The following is a 19,031-nucleotide window of genomic DNA, read 5'->3' on the forward strand; positions in this document are numbered from 1 at the left end:
GAATGCTTGCACTGCTTAGACAAGGTCCGAGTATTGGTGATGCTTGAAGATGAATGGGTAACAGCTTATGATCATGAGGCCGGCGGCATGAAAAGTGATCCTCGGGCTTGCTTCTGGTCATTGGCAACGCAACGGGAAGCTAGTCGCATTTTTTATGAGGGGTGGAGTTCAAGCTTCGAAGGGTGTGCAGGCGGAAAGGTTGAAGGAGGTATTCGAAGGTGGTTATGTATGGCGTGTGCAAGGGGTCTAAGCCCGAAGTAACTTTTTAAAGCTATTGATATATAAAAAAAAGCGTGTTGCAGTTGCTGTAGTCAACGAGGAGTGTATAGGGAAAGGAAGGCCAGGTGTTGGCACTATGCAGACGGTGGCGGGCCAGTTTTGGAAGGCCAGTGAACAGGATGAGGGAAAGCCTCCACATGGGTGTGCATGAGGACGAGAGGGATACAAAGGGGTGGCCAGTTGCATGCAGAGGAGGATCGGGAGGCTGCAAAAACAAAGCCGCCAAGGGCTATCGGGCAAGAAGGGGAGACGAGAAGCGACCAATAGCGAGGTTGCTATTGGCGCATCTGACAATGGGAGGGCAAGGGTGGCCAGCTCATGGAGCACTCCATGCAGGAGATGAGAGTCGGGGTGATATGCCAGGGAGATGGCGGCCAAAATTGTTAGAAGGCTGCCAATACGTAAGAGCCAGGGGAGGAAGTAAGCCACGAGGGTGGTGCATCGTGGAACGAGAGTCAAAGAAGGCGCTGGTTGGGTGACAACAAGGGAGAGGAGATCGAAGGAAGAAGAGGGGTGACTGACTGCTGTGGTGGGGTCATGAAGGGCTGGTAGAAGTTCACCAAGCAAGGTGGGTACATGGATGATGCCTGCGGTGACCTTCGGGTGTTGTGAGAAGTTCTCCAACTACAGTTAAGCGAAAGATGGTTCATCTATACCCGCCTATCACGCCCTAGTTGTGGTGTATGTGAAGCGAGTCGGAGGCCAAGTGTTTAGAGGCTACAAGCTCCCCTTCATATCTACTTCGGAATCAACACGCGCGAGGCGACAATTCATGCATCTGTGCAGAATTACGTCTATATCGGCATAACTTCCATATTCTTGAGATTTAAATGAAATTTAAATGACTGTTTTCTATCTCTCCCTCATTCTTATGATTAATTGTTTGCCCTAGTATATGTGAAGGCAATGGGTGTATATGTGCTTTCCATATGAATGTTTGTGTGTACAAGTCTGCAAGCTTGAAGATAGACAAGTATATGTCAAGGATTGGGTAGGAATTTGAGCATCGATTTTTATTAGACTGCCTATATGTCGCATGGTGCTCTACAGTGTTATAGATGGAGGCTATTTGAACCTACTTTGCAATCGGATCTATGTAGTCAGGGTTGGTCGGGATCGGGCCAGGACAGTAATTGTTTGCAGATAGGGAGTCTAGGTGTGTGCTTGCTAGGGGATAGGGGTGATGTGAGATCATTGAGCTATATAGAGGCATCGAGTTTACTTGCTGGTGGTTTTCCCATTTTCCCCTTTCCATCTTGTAGTGCCCCCACTGAGGATCCACTGATTTCTTCCTAACAAGGTGTGCTTGAGTCAAGATGAAGCAGGAGTTTGGTCCGGTGTTCAAAGGATATGAGGATGCAGATGATTGGCTTGCCGATTTTGAGTTGTTTATGTTGACAGTACTGCGGATGCCAGGTGATGAAGCGAAGCTCCAAACTCTACCTTTGGTGCTGCGAGGTAAAGCAAAGGTTTGGTTCGATGGCTTAGAAGAGGTGCACAAGCAGAATTGGCTCGGATTTTACGAACAGTTCTTACAAAGGTATCGAAAGGTGGTGTCAGCTTCGGAAGCAGATGCGAAGATCAAAGGTTTGCAACAGGACGTAAGTACCAATTTTGATGCTTTTGTTGATAAATTTGAAGTTTTTTGGGGAGAATTGGCAGCTGCTACCCAAGCAACCAATGCGGGATATTTTAATCTCAGAAGGTTCCTATCATGTTTGCATCCCTATGTTCGAGAGAGGGTGGAGTATAAAGATCCAATCACTTATGACAAAGCTGTCAGAATTGCCAAAGCAAAGAGTCAGAAGATGAAGAAGAAGATGGAAGCAGGATTGCTACAGTCGACAGTCATGACAGCCAGTGGACCTAAGCCCAAACAAATTAAAGAATATCAAGAGGTAAAAGCTCCTTTTTTTTGTTGATATGAATGTGATCAAAGCACATGAAGCTAATGCCAGGGTAGAAGAGCTAGAACAACTGCCAACCAGGTCTCAAAAGGTGCAGAGAGGTATGTTCAGGGTGCCACCCAGTTTGCTTCCTCAAGAGGACGAGGGGATAAAAGGCTTTGAAGAAGAAGTGTTGGTTTTCGAACCAACATTGAAGAAGGTAGCAGTGGTCCAAGAATTGACAAGTTCAAAAGAGGAATCCGATAGTTCTCATAGCCCTAGTAGCAGTTTGGATATAGATAGCATGTGGGAGACTGAATCCCGGTCTTCCATGTATGAGACTTATGATGTTTTTCTTGTGGATGAAAGGATGAACAATGTATGCGAGTTTCCTACCAACCATTTGAAGGTCGAGGAGATACATAGTGCAAGTGTGGGAATGTCTCGTGTGAATCTGCCAGTCAAGCAGCTCAATCTTGTGTCATGTGATGGTGAGTCCCTATTGGAGGAAGAAAGTCCCTATTGGAGGAAGAAATGTGGTTTGATTGTGCATCCAGTTTGATTGAAGAGCAGGTTTTCGAGGAAGACTTGCAGCAAATAAAAGCAAAAGCGGAGGTATGTCGAAGTGATTTTTCTATGCAGGGGGTGGGGCAACCTTGCCTTGGTGAGCATGTCAGAGTTTGTGCGTAGCCGTGGAGAGCTAGCTCCGGCAGATGACTGTGTGGAAACTGGTGTAGGTATAGCCTATGAGCGTGAGGCTCTATGCAAAAACGAAGGTGCCACCAACCTTGCAGGTGATGAGGTGTTCGAATAATAGGTTGAATCTTTAGAAGGTCATGCTCTTGAAGATAAAAAGATGATTTTGGAGCCATTTCCGGAGGGTCTGGATGCAGGTTTGCAAAGGGATCAGGTTTACTTGGCTATGAAGCAAGTGGAGGCAAATGGCAGGGTCTTGCTATTTTATGGGATGCTATGGATACATGTGTTATGGGAGGTTCCTTTACATGTGGAAAGACACGACCAGTGTTTTATATTCGATCCAGGTGGACTCTATGCCATGCTTGGGGAAGCTGTGAGCTTTCCATTTGACCCTGGAGGGTGATGCAGTAGCAGATGGTTTTCTCTCTATCTCCATCCTATCTATATAGCCGCTATATTATCATTTTTCTTATGCAGTCTATGTAGCTATTTATATCATTCTCTCTATACATACTTATTTTACCTAAATAATATTGTGGTTAAGCATGAATGCTCAACAAGCGGGTGGGCAATGATGGTATAGCCAAACTGTGTCGATCTATGGAAGTGCAGGAAGTTGAGGCATGGCAATTTTCAAGCAGATGGCAAAGTGTTGCAGTGGCTATTTGATGCAAGATATGGCCGGCACTATTGTGATGTGTATGTCAAATGTGGATTTTAGCAGACCAACGGGGGTTTTCAACCTCATCCGCTCGGGTCTCTCAAAGGCTCATGCACGGGCTAGTACCATGATTTGTGATATGTTGAATGCTTGCACTGCTTGGACACGGTCCAAGTTTTGGTGATGCTTGAAGATGAATGGGTAACAGCTTATGATCATGAGGCCGGCGACATGAAAAGTGATCCTCGGGCTTGCTTCTGGTCATTGGCAACGCAACGGGAAGCTAGTCGCATTTTTTATGAGGGATGGAGTTCAAGCTTCGAAGGGTGTGCATGCGGAAAGGTTGAAGGAGGTATTCGAAGGTGGTTATGTATGGTGTGTGCAAGGGGGCTAAGCCCGAAGTAACTTTTTAAAGCTATTGATATAAAACGTGTTGCAGTTGCTGTAGTCAACGAGGAGTGCATAGGGAAAGGAAGGCCAGGTGTTGGCACTATGCAGACGGTGGCGGGCCAGTTTTGGAAGGCCAGTGAACAGGATGAGAGAAAGCCGCCACATGGGTGTGCATGAGGACGAGAGGGATACAAAGGGGTGGCCAGTTGCATGCAGAGGAGGACAGGGAGGATGCAAAAACAGGGCCGCCAGGGGCGATCGGGCAAGAAGGGGAGACGAGAAGCGACCAATAGCGAGGTCGCTATTGGCGCATCTGACAAGGGGAGGCCAAGGGTGGCTAGCTCGTGGAGCACTCCATGCAAGAGGTGAGAGTCGGGGTGACATGCCAGGGAGTTGGCGGCCAGAATTGTTAGAAGGCTGCCAATACGTCAGAGCCAGGGGAGGAAGTAATCCACGAGGTGGCGCATCGTGGAACGAGAGTCAAAGAAGGCGCTGGTTGGGTGACAACAAGGGTGGTGCCGTCATCTCGATGGAGAGGAGATCAAAGGAAGAAGAGGTGTGGCTGACTGCTGTGGTGGGGTCATGAAGGGCTGGTAGAAGTTCACCAAGCAAGGTGGGTACAGGGATGATGCCTGCGGTGACCTTCGGGTGTTGTGAGAAGTTCGCCTGCTACAGTTAAGCGAAGGATGGTTCATCTATACCCGCCTATCACGCCCTAGTTGTGGTGTATGTGAAGCGAGTCGGAGGCCAAGTGTTTAGAGGCCACAAGCTCCCCTTCATATCTACTTCGGAATCAACACGAACGAGGCGACAATTCATGCATCTGTGCAGAATTACGTCTATATCGGCATAACTTCCATATTCTTGAGATTTAAATGAAATTTAAATGACTGTTTTCTATCTCTCCCTCATTCTTATGATTAATTGTTTGCCCTAGTATATGTGAAGGCGATGGGTGTATATGTGCTTTCCATATGAATGTTTGTGTGTACAAGTCTGCAAGCTTGAAGATAGACAAGTATATGTCAAGGATTGGGTAGGAATTTGAGCATCGATTTTTATTAGACTGCCTATATGTCGCATGGTGCTCTACAGTGTTATAGATGGAGGCTATTTGAACCTACTTTGCAATCGGATCTGTGTAGTCAGGGTTGGTCGGGATCGGGCCAGGACAGTAATTGTTTGCAGATAGGGAGTCTAGGTGTGTGCTTGCTAGGGGATAGGGGTGCTATGAGATCACAGAGCTATATAGAGGCATCGAGTTTATGTGCTGGTGGTTTTCCCATTCCCCCCTTTCCAGCGTCTTAGAACGAGGGATTAAGGACAAGGATTATATTTTGGAACTATTTCCTGAAGATGCCTTAGAACCTCTGGAATGGGAACACATACTAGCAACGTTGGATGTCTGTACCATTACAGATAGTCCAACAATAAAATTTTACGATAAGGATGGCTATGATGTGCTACCCTATTACATGGTAAGCCTTATACGAGGAGGAGATGAGATTGTAGAACCACCAGAACAAGAAGAGTTTTATAACTCCTCTGAGCATCTGGAGGTGAATAATGATGCAGATAACGAGTGTTCAGACAGCTCAAGCGAGCGTGGGGAAAAAAAAGCGAATATCAAGTTTTATAATTTTGCCAATCAGCACCCTAGACGCCATGAATGTTATAGGAGAAAACGAGCAGAAAACAAAATGAGAGAGAACCTAATGCCCAGGATAAAAGATAAAACTCACTATCTAATACTTGTCAAAGCAGAGGATTGTGTAAAAGACCAAATATGAGGAAGATTCTCGAGAGGGCGAAGGGAACAGAAGCAAGAGGAAATAAAACAAGTACGGAAAGCTAAAATAGAAACAAAATCAAAAAAATCTCAAAAATCAAAACAAGAAACAACAAAAGATCCTGAGTGGACTAAATTGGAGCGAAAAAAAAATACCAACAACTAAAACGGTCTTTACGAGAGGTATGGACTACAGAGGGAGAAAGTGATGGTCAGGAGGAGTCAGAAAAAGGAACCGTGAATGTACCATCACACTATCGGAAATTCACCATCCAGGACAGAAAAATCATAATGACACCACCAGTCAGAGAAAGAATAAACCAAGAATCTTACGATGGGCCGAAAAATGCAAAACAAATAGACCTCGCTGACCCAGGTGAAAAGCCTTAGCCCGTCTATATCACAACTGATTTAGAGCTTGAGGAAGAAGAACTACTAACACAACTTCTCAAGAAGTATAAAGATGTGTTTACATGGTCCTACAAAGACCTCAAAGGATTTGATCCATCAATATGCCAACATACAATTCCATTGAAATCAGATGTCAAACCTAGCAAACAACATACTTATACGTATAATGACACATTTGCTAAACGAATCAAAGAGGAAATTGACAAGCTGATGGATGCTAAATTCATCTACGAAATCAAGCATACAGATTGGGTGTCACCCATTATGGTTGTCCCCAAAAAGAACGGAAAACTGCGAGTGTGTGTAAACCTCAAAAAGGTAAATGCAGCCACCATAAGGGATAACTATCCCTTGCCGATCACAGAACATGTAATTGAGAGCGTGGCTGGGAAACGGGCTTATTTCTTTCTAGATGGATTTTCAGGGTATAACGAACTGGCAATTGCAATAGAGGATCAACACAAAAGAGCGTTTTTACAAAAGAATGGGGAATATATGTGTATCGAGTTATGCCTTTCGTCTTAACTAATGCCCCAGCTACCTTTCAAAGGTTAATGACGCATGCATTCAAAGAATACCTCAGAATATTCTTGGAAATATACATGGATGATCTTTGTGTACACTCTCTTCTACGAGATGAACATATTGACCATTTACAAAAGGTATTTAAGAAATGCAGAACATATCGAATCTGTCTAAACCCGAAAAAGTGCATTTTTATGGTTAGGCAAGGCCCCATCTTAGGACACATTGTCTCAAGAAATGGCATAACCACTGATCCAGACAAAATCAAATTCATAGTACACCTGTCCAGGCCTACTAATGTGAAACAAGTGCAATCCTTCATTGGACACTACGGATATTATCGAAGTCATCGCACAACCTCTGTATCGTTTGTTAGTCAGTTTCGACTGGACTGAGGAGTGTGAAACTTCATTCCAAAATCTTAAGGAAAACCTTGTATCAACACTTGTACTTAAGGCACCAGATTGGAAAAAGATATTCCATGTTCACATTGATGCATCTGCATATGCAATCGGGAGTATTCTGGCTCAACCTGGAGACAGAACAATGGATTTCCTAGTTTGTTATGCAAGCCGACAGTTAAACAGTGCAGAAAAGAACTACACAACCATTGAAAGAGAGGGGTTAGGAATGATTTATGCTGTAAAGAAATTTCGGCATTACTTGCTCGCAAACAAATTTGTGTTTTTCACAGATCATCAAGCTCTTTTGTATCTGGTAAATAAACCATGCTATACCGGGAGAATTGTACGCTGGTTTATTATATTTCTAGATTTTGACTTCACAGTGGTAGTCAAAAAGGGTAAAACTCATCTACCGGTTAATCACCTTTCAAGGCTGCAAAATGGGGAAGCTCCTGAAGGAGTAGATGATGACATACCAGATGTGTATCTTTTCAATATTGAAATGATACCCAAATGGTCTTAGGAAATTGTTACCATTCTTTCCTTTGGAGGTAGATTTGGTAACAAGGAAGACAAATCCAAACAACAAACAATTCGGCAAACAAAAAACTTCCAGTTGATTGCAGGACGGCTGTATCATCGATGCTCGGACCAAATTCTACGACTATGTATAAATCCGGAGGAATTAGAGTGTTATCTTGAAGAAGCACACGTCCAGGATTGTTCATTTCATTGTTCAACAATGAAAACACACCAGAGACTAAAACAATTAGGGGTTTATTGGCCAACTATGTATGCTAACACACATGCTTATGTTAACAAATGTACTATAGGTAGTGCCAAAAGACCAATGGATCACGCGACATTGTTTCAGGTAAACATTGCACCTGCATAGATTCAATATATCATTGATTTCTTAACCACAAGGACGTTTCTTGAAAACATAACAAGAGCACGGAAAAGGGATATAGAGTTGGAGGCTTGAGACTATACTTTAATTGGGAACCAACTCTATAACCGAGGAAAGGACAATCAACTTAGAATCTGTGCAAGAGAAAGTGAATACCTACTGATTCTAGAACACGCGCATGGAGGATCCATTTTTCAGGCGATAAGACGGCAAAAATTGTCTTAACCGCAGAAATATGGTGGCCTACATTGCATATGGATGCTGAGGAGTTTGTAATGCGTTGTGACGCATGTCAGCGCACCAAGGTGCCGATAAAGAGAGATGAGATGCCACTACGGCCAATGATGGGAGCAAGGGAATTTGCAAAATGGGGCATTGATTTTGTGGGGCCTATTTCACCCCCTGCATATCGCACCCATACCCAATATATCATTGTGGCTATGGACTTTCTCACAAAATGGGCGGAAGCCAAGGCAACACAAAAAGCAGACGCAAGAACCACTGCACAATTTTTTGTATGAGAATGTCTTTGTAATACCAATAGAGATTTTCAGTGATCGAAGAACACATTTTCTTAATGAAGTCATTGAATATCTCTTAGAGGAATTCATGGTCATCCATAGCAAATCTGCTCCATATCATCCACGGGAAAATGGACAAGCTGTGTCCACAAATAAAATGCTATGCACGGTTCTCACTAAAATTGTATCAGAGTCAAGAACAAACTGGGATTAGTAGTTACACTCAATACTATGGGCATACAAGGTAGCTTACAAAACATCAATAGGAACAACACCGTACAACATGGTGTTTGGCCTAAATGCTATATTACCCATAGAGTTTTTAATTCCAACTCTACGAGTATCGAAACTCTTAGAATAGGCAGGGCATGAGCTCTCTTCAAGAATAGATGATCTTGAAAAGCTAGATGAACTTCGCTTATGAGTTGTAGATTCGATCTATGCTAAAAAGAGAAGACAAAAAGAGTTTTTTGACAAGCATGTGCGCACAAAAGAGTTCAAAACAGGTGATTATGTACTTGTTTATACCTTGAAACAACATGCCAAGAAACTTAAAAAGCGAGGGATGGGACCCTTTGTGATTAGTGACCTATCACAAAGTGGAGCTATCAAGCTTGCTACATTAGCAGGTGAAGAAATGCCAAATTGGATTAGTGGGTGTCGATTAAAGAAATATCATTTTACCACTAACACAGGATATGATTCAACAAATCCATCAAGAAAAACAACGGATGAAGGAGAAACAGAGGGTACGGGAAGAAGCCCAAGCAGAAGCAAAAGAACGCATTGCAAAAAGACGGCTTCTACGACGACAACAACAAGGTGGATCATCGTTGCGAATCAATACCATTCAACTTAACGAATTTTGATGAAAACACAGTGGAGCCAATAATTGCAGTCAAAGTGGGTAGCAATCAAGTTGAATCGACGGCATTGCTTGATTCTGGAGCTCAAGAAAATTTGATCTCTTACAGATTATACAAACAGCTCAAGCCCACAGGTCAACTATATTCTACTCCACAAGTGCTGGAAAGTAGTACATCACATTCACTAAAAACATTGGGCTAGATTATATTGCATGTACAAATACATCAATATATTTACCCACACAAGTTTTATGTGGTTGAGGATGAAAGCACACAACACCCCATGTTGTTGGGAAAACCTTGGCAAAAAGAGTATAATGTGCAGATAGATTGGAATGGGGATGCAGTCAAAATTCAGCATGCACAAGAACAACAAGTGGTAGCCTTTTCTCAGCAACCACGGAAGAACCAGAGGGCAGCAACGCAATCATTGGGGAAAGAACCAAAAGGATGGGTGCCACTAAAGAACCACACGATACCCAGGGTGAACAAACAGGGAACTGCCAACCATGTTCACTACAAGCATAAAACAACACAGACCACAGTGCCAAGATCAAGGATAGCAACATGCGACAAACAAGTATGGGTGCGGAAGGATAGAAATGACATGGCAGACAAGCCACAATACAATAGAGGAAGTCAACCGAAGCAGCGAGTTCAACCAAAAACCAAGGGAATAAAACATATATGGATCCCAAAGAAAATGCTCAGCAACAACTTAAATGCGACTCGCATTTGGATCCCGAAACCAAAGCAATAGGAAATCCCTTCAGTACAAGCAACTTTGGAAGGCAGACAAACACTACATATGAAACCGGCAAACCGATCTATGTGGGCGCCAATCAGCAGCAAAACAATGACAACTGTGGAAATAGCAATAAATGGAAAGCAAAGCTACAAATGGAAAGCAAAAGAGACAAAGTCTATGGCCAATTCCGCCATGAAAATTAACTCCAAGGAGACGATTACGTCCATATCAACAATAGCGGCAAACCAAGCGACTTTTGCAAGAAAGACGATCAAACAGAGAGCGGTAGAGTTACAACTTTTACGTGCAAAGAAAATCTACCGACCAAATCAACAACAAACAGGAAACCTCGACGGTGAATGCCAATAAGCATATTGACTGAGTATGCATCATGTAGGGCCACATTACACGGCCAAGCATTAGCACAATTTTTTAACCCATGCACGGCACATACTCCGAGGCGATACCTTATCGTCCGAGAGGACTCCGGCTAGGAGGGGGGGAGGCATTCTCAAATGCGGACCCAATGGCAGAAAGAGAAAAAAAGGGCATGTTTTTCGACTATTTTAAAGGGTTGTCGTTTGATTGCGAAATTTTTTGGACTAACCCAAATACATATGCCCTTATATAGCATGAATAGACAAGTATATGGGGCCAAACGCCAGCCTCTAGGTGTGTGTAAACATAGCCATTTTTTGGGCAAAATATTGAAAAAGCGAAGAAATCCAGCCATAAAAATTGCATGTGAGTGTATATAGTGTTTTGCGGTGATGATTTGATTTATTATGATTTTTGGAGATTTTTTGGGTTTAATTTGCTATTTTTCTTTTAATTTTACTAATTTTCGGAAGAAAAACTTCAAAAATACAAAAAGCAGGTGAAAAACGATCGTAATGAAAAACAAAAAATATGGGGATGATCAGTGACTATAGGACAACCTATGGTACAATGGGGGTGCAATTATGAGAATCGAGCGGAAAGCGTGTTTTGGCCAGATTTTGATTGAAACGGCAAATTTCTCGGAAACTGTGCAAATGGAGTCCAAATCAAGAAATTTTTGAACCTAAACCGCATCTCACAAGAAGTTGGGAGCAAGTGTCAAATTTCATGGAAAGTGGTTCGGGGACCCCCATTATAAGAAATTTTCACTTCATTTTAAGCTCATTTCTACTATTGACTTTTGAGAGAGAGCTCCTGCCACCTAGAGCGAACGGGACTTCCAGCAGCTTCTACGACGCGCACGACTACCCAACAGGCTCCAAACATGAGAGGTAGGCTCACCACCTTGAGCTTTTTGCGCATGTTTGTTGTTTTGTCATGAAAACTAGCGTAGGGTTCACACAGAAAGCGAGCGGTAGAGACCTACAAGTGAAAGTGGCCACCTAAATGCTAACCCAAAAGCAATGAGACTTCATCGACAGCTTATCCTAGCATAGGATACCACTTTTGGATTACCAAAGGCAGTAGAAAACCATCGGGGAAAACCCTAATTCCGAGGGCACCGCAAGAGGCCACCAAATGGGAAATCGACGGAAAGGCGCCCAAATGCTACCAAAACTCATGGGTAGGAGCGTCTCGACATGCTCAACAAGTCTATATAGCCCACATGGCCATACGGTGACCCAAAGCGGCACTAAACTTCAGAAACGGCATCAGACACACAAAGCGTCGAATAGCTCTCGCGACCAAACCGCATGTCTATTTGCCACCAAACTTCACGAGCGGCTTTCCTAGACCATCAACAACCAATTTTTATGGTGGTAGACCACCACAAGTCATAGAAGACATGAAAATACAACCACAGGTGCTTTCAGAGCGACAAATTTCCAAATGGAGCTCCGGTGAAGCCAAAGTCGACAAAAACCATATGGCAAGGATCCCCAAGGGACTGTGAAGCTATGGAGACCAACATCAAGAAATTTCATTGCCGAAAAGCACTCCAAAAGTCATAAAATGGCTCGGAGGCTCTGAAATTCACACAGGGAGTTTCTTTCTATCAATTTGACTTTTTTGTTGAAATAATGCTTAAAAGGGACTCAGGGGGGCTCAAGGCAGGCACCAGTAGCACTTCCAATGAAAATTTCATCAAGAGACATCCTACGCGTAGGATGTCTCAAGGACAAATCTGGGCACCAATCCCAACATTTCTCATCACACACAGCTTCTGAACAGCCTGTACATGCAAGCCACCAAGTTTCATCACATCTGGACAAAAATTGACCTCATGTGCATCAAAAAATGCAAAGTCAGGTCATAGAGTCAATAATGGGCCATAGACCTACCAAAACTTGTCCAAATCACATGAAACTTGCACAATACACTCATGAGCACATTGCCAAGCTATCTGTGTAGTCACAAGTGAAAAATGATGAAATAGACATCCTACGCGTAGGATGTCTAAGTGACCAAATTGACCCACAGAAGGTATTTTTCAGCTCCAGATCTCTTTATGACACTTTCATAAGCCCATATATCAAGTTTCAAGCCATTCCCATCACATTTGGTCCCCAACACCTCCAAGATGCACTTTTTGAGCCCAAAAACACTACACATGCTCTTACCAACACCAATTCTTGTCCAAATCAAAATCCAAGAGCAGGGCCATGCATGGGCTACCTACAGAACCAATTTCAAGATATTTTGATGAAAAAGACATCCTACGCGTAGGATGTCTCCAGCATGATTTTGACTTACTGTGCAAGAAATGACCTCACGGGAGCCATTACCAGGGTGCAAGAAGCTCATATATCAAATTTCAACCCATTTGAATATCATTTTCCACCTGTCGGGGACATCCTACCAATTTGTGAGCCTAAAGCCTGAATCTGCCCAAAAATGCACTTTTTGATGCCAAAAACGAATTCCAATCACATAGCCATGTTCAACAGGTCAAGGGCCACCAACATGCCAAGTTTCACCAAAAATTGATGCAATAGACATCCTACGTGTAGGATGTCTAAACTGATAAATTTTGGCCAGAATCATACTATGAGCACATGCACAGTTTCCCTAGTTCCTTTTTAGTTTTATTTCAATTTTCAAGTCATTGGATAGTTAAATCTAAGTTTCTCAGCTGATATGGAAAAAACGCTAACTTCGGACTACTGAGTGCAACAGGATCCATGGCAGCCGCAAAATCACCAGCAAGGAAGAAAAGGATGACAATAAAAGACTATTTAGAAGAAGTGGAGCCATTTGTCATCCCAGAAGGAACTCTGAAGCCAACCAGCACGTGGATTCAGGAGGATTTGCTAGAGTCCAATGATTTGAAGATCTACCAAGGCGTGTTCAAAGACCATGAAGAAAATGCAATAGAGCTACCCATGATATCACAGGAGCTCCATGAGTTTGTCAGAAGCAAGATGGGAGATTACCTAGAGAAGATAGATCTTCATAACTACTTTAAAGCTTTGCCAGCAGGGATTGACATAAACGAGTGTGGGAATTCGTAACTACAATCAAAGAAGATGGAGTGGCCAGATTCACTGATCTGCAAGGCAAGCCTGATACTATGATTGTAATCACAGAGAGAGTGGTGGAAGCAGCACTAGACATCTCCAACAAGGGAGATAGTGTGACCAAGAGAAGAGATTAAGTCAAGGTGTACTCCGAAAAGAAGAACAACTACACTTTCAAAGATATAGCAAACCCTAAAGTGGCTATCATGAGCCAGCTTTACAACCAGTACTTCCACATGTGTACAAAGCGGCCACATAAGTATAGAATGTCGCCTGGAGCCATTGCTACCACCTTTACCTGGGCAATGCAAAAGAGCAAGCCAAAGGTGATAAATTATGCTGCTTATATCCATGACAATCTGGTGAAGATGGGCAACAAAAATCCCACCTACATTGTACCGGGTGAGCTAATAACAAAAGTGGTTTATGGAGCACTGCATGCCAAAGGAAACTGGCATGAACCACCTTCACAGAATGATTGGCTAAGGCTGAAGGAAGATAAGGAGGAAGAACTGTCCAAAACACCCAGAGTTGCCACACGTTTAAAGCGCCGGTTAGAGACCGTGCTAGAAGAGCCGCCAGAGCCGAAGAAAGGAAAGTGCACAAGTGCCGATCAAAGAAACCAAATCACAGAAAGCGGCACGGCTCAAAAGATTGATGGAAAGCTTCAGAGCTGAAAGAGCACTGAAAGGAGATTTGAGCGATCTGTGGAAGCCCTCACTAGAAGCCATGTCCGGATCATCCCGAAGGGTGCACAAAGATAGGTTTGAAGACTACATAAAAGATAGGTTTGAAGGGTGCACAAAGATAGGTTTGAAGACTACATAAAAAACTTTGAGATCCTGGATGCTACAACAGAAAATATCCCGAATGTCCCTTTCACAGAAGAAGAAGTGGGCGAAGTACGATGGCAACTATTAGAAGAGCAAGAAGGCCAAGAAAGAGAGCGAAAGACCAAGGCAGACCGGGACTTCAAGAAGAAGCCACCAACTCCACCGTCAAGCCAGGAGTCCAGCCCACCGCCATCACCACCTCCTCTTAGTGCTCCACAAACCCAACAAAAGGAGGAGCTGGACACATCTGAGGAACAAGAAGATTCCAAGCAAGAGAAGAGCCAAGAGCAAGACCAGAAAGAAGAAGATGAAACAAAAGAGGAAAAGATGGATCCAAAAGAAAAGAACTTCAGAATATTTCTTGATCTATTAGCTACGGGGTATTCACAAGAAGAGGCAGCCACTGTGGCATTTGAGCTGGCAAGCACAAGGCCCAAAGAACAGATGTAGAGCCTGCGGTTAGTGGAACTTAAAGAGATGGCTACTGATACAGTGGACCTAAAGCCACCTACCAATGACTGGGATGTGGTGATGCACAAGCTAACCGGGCTCAGAGAAAAATCAATGGCCATGGAAAGTGAGATTGCTAATCTCAAAACCATTGAAGTTCAGATCAAGGCTGAAGTCGACACACTACAAAGACAAAGCCAAGATCATATAGAGAAACAAATAGAGCTACAAGATAGTCTGGCCACGGCATTACAAAGATTATAGCAGATGGAATGAGAGAATCGGGTAGCAGATCAAAGACTTCAAAGAGCTGAAGAAGAATACAGAAAAATCAGCAAGTCATTGATAGATGCAGAGAGGGAAAGGGACAACCTAGCCCTACAACTTTATGAAGAATCCAAAGAGGTGGAAACTTTGAGAAATGCCAAGGAGAAGGCCAAGATAGAGCAGGAGGCAAGTCAGGATGAGGTAATAGATTTTAAAGATCAGATTAAAGTCAAAGATCAAACCATCCAAAGGCTGCGGGCATCTCCTGCCAGAGTGAGAGCTACTAGCTCGACTCACACCTCTTTAGAGAATGAGCTTTATGAAGAACAAATGAAGGAGCTCCAAAAGGAGTTAACATTGGAGAAGCGGCAAAGGCTGATGCTGGCCGAAGGGTCATTGGTCATGCAAAATCGCCTAGAAGAAGAAAATGAGGCCACGAAGAATGAGCTAGAAGCCATCAAGAGAAAGCTTGAGGAGGCAGAAAAGATAAATGCCGATCTGAACGACCTCCTTGTGAATATGGGAGAGCAAGCGGAAGAAGAAAAGAAGACACTTCAAAAATAGATAGAAGAGCTGAGAGGCCAGCAGCAAATAGAAGAGCAGCAGTTTAGCATCGGGCCAGCAGCCATGGAGGGAATAGGCATAGAGAATGTGGCAGATCCTATGGACACCACCATGCAAGAGGAAATCCTTGTAGGACCCTCACAAGAGCCACAAGATCTGACACAAGAAGAAGAAGAGAAGTTGCAAAAGGCCATAGAAGCGGCAGTAAGAGACACAGCCAAAGAAGCCTTAGAATGGGAGTAGAGGGTCTTTAAATAAATGACTATTTAGAAGATAGATGCCAACAACCTTCGGCATGAATGGCTGCAGCCCTCTCTCCCATATCCTCTGCTGAAATATGAAGCTGCCACAATCAACAAGCGGATCAGAGAGGAGCCAACAGTGCCAATCATACAAAGCAGACATCTCCAAACCTGAAGGGGTCAAGTTGATAGTCGACTCTCAACCTAGGTGGAGAAACGCATAGCTGACAAAGTATCCTCAGTATCTAATCCATTTGGTAGAGGCACCTAAAGTGATCAGAGATAACCTCAATTTTTTCCCACTACCAAGGATGAGGATGTGGAAAGCCCATGAGTTGCTGCAGAAAAGCCAACCCACTTGGCTAAATTACCCGAAGCTGCCAGGCTCGAAGGCAGGCGAGAGAATAAGTGAGCAATACATGGTGAAAACCCTAAGGGGCGCCATCAAATTGTTCACTGGCTCTCTTGACCTATCTTGCATCATGATGGGAAAGATATGTAAAACACTTTTGGTAGTCTTCGAGACCTTCAAAGTAGGCCAGGAGACAGACAATATCTTCTTCTTTCAAGATACATACAGATGTGCATACAATCTGTCTGGTCAGCCTTCTCATGAGGTGATACATGCATTGTATCAAAGGATAATGTTTTTGCCATCTTATCACCTCCAAGACTTTGAGGAAGCCTTCTACACCGGCTTCTTCACAATCAATAAAGACATATTCGGTCCGACGCTACTGGCTCAACATGAAAGATATGAGTCACTTCTCAAGATGAGAGACAGCCTACACTGAAGAAGTAGCTCAACAGCCATGTCAGGGATGACATGAACAAGAAGGGGGGGAGTGTTAGCGGCTGGACACACCCTACGGAAAATGACTGCTCGACAGAATATTATTTTTTGTAATTATTCATTTTTGAGAAAACCCGACATTTCACCTTTCTAAATATTAGGGCTTACAGAAGTTTCTAGATTGTATCCCATTTTTTGACATTTAGATTGAGTAGATAGTTAAAATTGGAACATTAGGGTTTGAGATTGTAAGGTATTTATACCACTTTTTGACCTTAATGAAAAAAACCTTTGTCATTTTAAAAAAGTTCTGTCTGTGAGTGAGCGTATTGTGTACGAGAGAGAGTGAGAGCTTCATCTTGATGCTATGCGTGCACCGGTGGTCGGAATCGAGTGCGGAGAAGTGAAGCGTGTTGCCCCCAACAAGAGATATGCGCCGATACCTACATTGCGGGCGTACGGTCCGGTTTTGCGAGCTCGACCTACGAGCTTCATCTAGTGATTCGGTGAGCATACGTTATCCATTTTTGCATTTGAGCATATCCATGCATTTGCATTGAGTAGAGCTACACATTAGGCACTTTAGTTTTTGGAAACGATGACCTGCAAATTTCGGCCAGACATCCTACGTGATTTTGCACTAGGTGTTTAGGGTTGGGATTTTGGTTCATGGACCTTAGGGAGAGCGACTTATTGGTGTTAGTAGGGTCTCCTTCAATTTCTATGGCATTTCGATACCGTTTGATGGGTATTTGGCTCTTGGAAGCGTTTTAGGAAATCTCCTCGTATGCACTCCTAAAGGCTATAGCTTAGACATTGGGTAGAGACCTCTGTGGAAATTAGTCGAGAGTCGGTCGAGTGTACATTGACACCCTATGATTGCTTCCACGCGCCTGTGGGTCGAGCTTCGTCCTTAGCTGACAAATATTGTTAGGTGAGTTCTCATTGTGCTAACGTCCGTCGCGGCGTATCCACCAACATCTGGCGGCCAAACATCGGATGTTTGGCCCTGTGCAAAGGTGCATCGCCTTTACCCCAACAAATCCTACCACTAGACCTGATATGACTGTATGTAGTTCGATTGAGTGAGCCAGTGGGCATAGGTTGAGTAGTCTCTCAACTTGTTTCTTGTACATACTAGTAGTTTAGCTAGTAGGTCTCACTTATGAGCGCATCACCTTTAATTGGGAGTTTGTTGGGGTAAAGGCATTGTGTCTCTGCCCGCTGCTGGGACGTCCGGTGTCCGACTGCCCGCCCATCGTGTGTACAAAAGAACAAGGAGCTCCTCACTCATACTTTTCAAGGTTGCTCCACCCACACTCTTGTGATTCTCCCCTTCCTCACACACACCACATCGCATCATGCATGCATGCATCTGCGCACACACACCCTCACAAGTGATATCAAAGCTTCCTTTGCAAAATGAACCAAAACTCAACGCAAACCGCAAGCCAAAAAATTGCACATAACTACCAAAGTGGGAGTAAACTCGATCACTGAACCATTAGAGAGTAAAGTGCAAATACACATAAACCATGGCGAGAATCTGGGAAAAATATGGCAGATTTTTCTTTAAAACTTGAGCAAAAACTCAAAAAATCTCACCAAATTGCATAAAGGCAGACACTCAGTGTCTAAGTAAACAGATCAACAAAATGGTCTACATACGCTGCCAAAATCATGGCAAAACAATGCCCCCGACTGAGTGGATCTGTGGATGTATACATATCCAAAAACATGTGTAAACTTGTGAACCTGCTACCTGCAAGCTACACCTAGCTCAAGCTCTCTAATACCACTTGTGAGTGCATGTGTGGGCAGATGCGTGCATGCGGGGTGCGGTGCGGTGTGTGTGGGGGAGGGATGAATCACAAGAGTGTGGGTGGAGAAACCTCAGAAAGTATGAGTGAGGAGCTCCTTATTCTTATGTATACAAAGAATAAGGAAGTGTACACAAGGTGTGCTATGGACAAACAACGGACGTCCGGCCCCGGGCAAAGGTGCAACCCCTTTACCCCAACAAAGCCTACCACTAGAGCCAATACAACTGCATGTAGGTCAATTGAGTAAGCAAGTGGACATAGGTTGAGAGAGTCTCTCACCTCGTTTCTTGTGCATACTAGTAGTTTAGCTAATAGGTATCACTTATCAATGCATCGACTTTAAGTGGGAGTTTGTTGGGGTAAAGGCACTGCACCTTTGCCCTAGGCCAAACGTCTGATGTCCGGCCACCTACCCACAGTGTGTACACTTCCTTATTCTTTGTATACATAAGAATAAGAATAAGGAGCTCCTCACTCATAGTTCTTGAGGTTTCTCCATCCACACTCTTGTG

The 19,031-nt window shown here is 43.7% G+C and overlaps 1 pseudogene; it reads left to right on the forward strand.

Annotated features, from left to right (window-relative positions):
• The first annotated feature begins 1,595 nt into the window (after positions 1-1,595).
• Positions 1,596-2,338, forward strand: LOC147458438 (uncharacterized; annotated as a pseudogene).
• The last annotated feature ends 16,693 nt before the right edge of the window (positions 2,339-19,031 follow it).

This window comes from Adiantum capillus-veneris, chromosome 5 (assembly GCF_014529385.1).
Source record: "Adiantum capillus-veneris isolate H3 chromosome 5, ASM1452938v2, whole genome shotgun sequence".
Lineage (NCBI taxonomy): Eukaryota > Viridiplantae > Streptophyta > Polypodiopsida > Polypodiales > Pteridaceae > Adiantum > Adiantum capillus-veneris.